Here is a 3,945-nt window from a genome sequence, read left to right on the forward strand (position 1 = left end):
ACTAAAACTGCCTACCTGCCTGGAAGGTTATTTAGTTATTTTTTAACTGCTCTTCTGATCTGTGGTTTTCTCAGAATAAATGGAAGACTGCCCTCTCCCCCAGTACCCTTTATCTAAGTCGGACTTAAACATATACCAATGGCCCCTGTTATAATCATGAAATCAAGCCACCTCCACGCCAACGGGTTTGTCGTGTGTGTGAAAATGCCAGTCCCGTCGAGGGTGGATGTGAAATCTGATCTTGCTTCAGTCTCAACTGAAAGAAATGATTCATGCTTGACCGTGTCTCCTTGATATTTCTTATTTCGACTTTTCCTGCTTCCTCTGTTCTGTCTCCTGGTTGATACTCTTTCCAAGGGGTCCTTCAAACACTCGAGGGTTGCAATAACAGTGCTATAGTCAAATATTTCCTTGAAGGGTTTTATTACTGGGCTATCCAAAACAAAAACAAAAGGCATTTTTCAAAACACCTCTTTAAAAGAAAAGCAGAGATCGGTTGTTAAAATAAGGGAGGTTACACGGCAAGACACTGGTGCATTTAACAGTATTCTCTCCTTCTGAGCTGCACAGTATTTGGTATTTATTTCAAGGAGCCATCGTGAATTCCTGATTCCTGCCTTCAGTTTTAAGGAGTTTGCTCCCTAGGGGATGGACACTATTTTGCTAGCAGGGGTGGCACTGGACATTGTCCTCAGCCAGATATGTGCCACATCTGCAGGCAGGTGAAGCGAGGCAGCACTTAGCACAAAGGGTTGTGAGTGTGGGGAATTCAGGCTCAAAGACCCTGGACAACTGGGGAGGTGGCCTGTGACTGTAGAGAATGACAGGAGCAGGGATGAGAATAATGAGCAATGAGGGCTTGGAAGAAAAACTGAGGACGTGGAAGGAAGGGATATAAAGCAGACTGTAAGCAGGGGAAAGTGGACCATGTGGTCACAAGTCAGGAGAACTGAGGCTGTCAGGAAAGGCATGTTGACTGCAGGGAGCAGATGGCTGATAGGGGTTAGGGGACAACATGAGGGTGGACCACACCTGGAGCAGCTGTCTGCCTTTTCTAGGAAGTAAAAAATAATAGGAAAGCAATCTACTGGCTGTTGCCCCCAGCGCAGACAACAGGAGACATACAGTGGAAGTCCGCCTCTGAACAGCAAACAAGGAAGCTTGCTTTTTTATGTGTGTGTTTAAGGCTGAATTTGACCTCAAGCTGATGTCATGCAAATCAAGGGCTGTCTGCTTCCCTCTAAAAGGCAAAAGAAGTCCAAGGAATCAGCTTGAAATGAAGAGCTACTTATGTTTAAACATCTCCTGGTTTGGGGAGTGCAGAGAGGCTGAGTCAGGGGCTTCAGAAGCTGCTGTCACCTTTGCCAGGGGTCAGAAATAGCCACTGCTGTTTATTTTCAATACACACTAGGCCCTTTATAAACCTGCGGAAGGACAGTCCCTGCTGCTGCACTGTGCAGTCTAAGGATTTGCAAAATGGGATCACTAGTGTTTCTTGGTATTATAATGTCACAGTGTCTCCAGGTTGGTTTCAAAGCATGTAAGAGCATGTGGAGAGCACTACTGCAAAAGTTACAAAGCTATAGGCAATAGAGACTCAGGTTAGATAAGGGGCTGGCTGGGTGGAGCTGGTGAACAATGCACGAAAGTGCTTTTCTTTCACTGATCTTGGTTCAAATTAAGGTTAAATTCCAAGGGGAGTGTATTTTTTTTTTCCCTCTCTCAATCTCTCTCTCTCTCTCTCCAGGAAGAGGTTTTAAAGGCCATCATTTTCAGTTAAAAAAAAAATCACAAAGAAAGATACATGTTAATACAAATGTAGCATTCCACAGAGGGGAGCCAAGAGCTGCGGGTGTCGCACCCACAGCTTTTATTCAGCCAAAGTGAGTTCAGCAGTTTCAGCACCTGGCAGGAGCAGGATTGATCCTGCTGTCAAGAAACGGCTATAGCAAAAGCAAGACCACTTACATGCCACAGAGTCTATACAGAAAAAATGTTGATATACAGGAGTGGGAAAAGGGATTATGGAAATAATACACAGAATTCAAGTAATTTTTACTGAAACTACATACTTAATTTGTGTGGCTCAGAAATCATTACCTTTACCCTTGTAAAAAAGGTATATTAACATCTAATCTATGCAAGTATGTAACAGAAGGAACTAGAATATGAATGTTTCTATTAAATCTATGAAGCCTGGTGCTGTAACTAAAGGAAAATGCAACAGGGCCTCAGGTAGCTACTCTTAGACCTGCTTTTGTTGGAGTGGGGGGCAAAAAGTAAAAAGGAAAAAAAGCTGGATCAGCTTCTTCACAAGGCAAACTTCACAGAATTTATTTTGCAATCTGTCCATCATTACTTTTCCGCTTTACAGCTGATGTTTCAGGGCACTGTAAGAAAGTGCAACAGATTCTGTGTCCTCGCAAAATTTGAAAGCAGAAATGTGGTCTCTCCTGTGATAAGAGCTCCCCAAACTGCAGCGGCAAAGGTGGCACACATTTAATGCTGGCCTTTCTTTGGTGTGACAAGAGCTCTTGAAAATCAATGGGGAAATCTGTGGTCTTGATCCTGTGAGATAGTACAAGTTTGCTGTAGGGGAGTTCCTGGCTCTCAAAGGAGTACAGAGAACCTCCTTCCACAGCCTGCTCCCTAACCAGAGAGAAGCAGTCAGTTCTGCCATGCTCAGGGGCATTTGTCCTCCCTGTGGCTGCTGTTGTCTTTAAAGGTACATGAGACATCAAAAAGTGTTATATGCCAGCACAAACTACCATTTCCCCCTCAGCTGTATGATCTATGTGCCTCATACACGGTACACAACACAAAACCACAAAATACAAGCCTTTGTTATATGAACTTTGTCTCTTTTCCCCTACTAAAATAAAATATTTTGGCCTACCAGTACAATGAGTGCCAAATATTAACCCTCAGTAGTTCCTCATTACCATTAGAAGGCTGCAGCAGGGACTTGAGAATGATTGTTTCATGTGTGTTATGGCTGTGCAGTCCAAGGTAGCTGTGCTGGCTGTATTTTAAGCAGTATGTTAACATTCTTAGGAATACTTAGGTCAGAAACCAGAGCTATTCCATGTCAGTCCACCCAAACTACATTTAAGTGTCGCAGAGCACAAAACATTGCTTAATTGAACAGTAGTAGCTTAGAGTCCATTAGTGCCATAGCTGATCATCAAATGCAGCTGATGATCAAATTATTGATGGACTCCAAAGCTAAGTTACCAGCTGGATACTTTTCCAGCCATGAGGGCAGAGACTGCTGTCAGGTAGAACAAAAGTCAAGTGAATTCAGGGTTCAGCCTCGCAGATGAGAAGTGCCTGCTAGGGAATGTGGATACTCAGTGCTGGTATTCAGCTCTGCAGTATTTTTGTTCCTGTGATATTCTTCCCCACATCTTTGAGTCCTATTTTTTACCTCCTCCTTCTTAACCAGCATCAGTGCAGTGTTTCTTATCCCCTTTTCATGAACAATGCAGTATAACTTTTCCTACTCAGCAACTGTCATCCCTTCCTGCCAGCCCTAACTGCCTCTTGGCATTGCTCCCTCCCTGTCATACTCATGCCAAGAACAGCCTCACCCCCACTCTGGGAGCACAGCAATATTCCAGCCCACCACATCTGCCCCCCAAATCACTTCTTTCCATTGACATTCCACTAACCTCTACCCAGCCACTATTCTTACCATCCTTTGACATAGCTCAAATTACAGTATAATTAAAATCACCATGGAACACAACTAAACCAACAAGATTAACTACACAATCACTTTGGGGTTTTTTTTTCTTTTTTTTTTTCCAGCAGCCTTACAAGACATCTACCTGGCTTCAGCAACTCTGACTTTCAGATGGCTGTGACAAGGATATATTTCTTCCCCTATTGGGCAAGATTTATGGTCTAGCAACAAAAATCCAGGATGTAGGCATCAGTATTAAT

The sequence above is a fragment of the Geospiza fortis genome, unplaced genomic scaffold (assembly GCF_000277835.1).
Source record: "Geospiza fortis unplaced genomic scaffold, GeoFor_1.0 scaffold54, whole genome shotgun sequence".
Classification (NCBI taxonomy): domain Eukaryota; kingdom Metazoa; phylum Chordata; class Aves; order Passeriformes; family Thraupidae; genus Geospiza; species Geospiza fortis.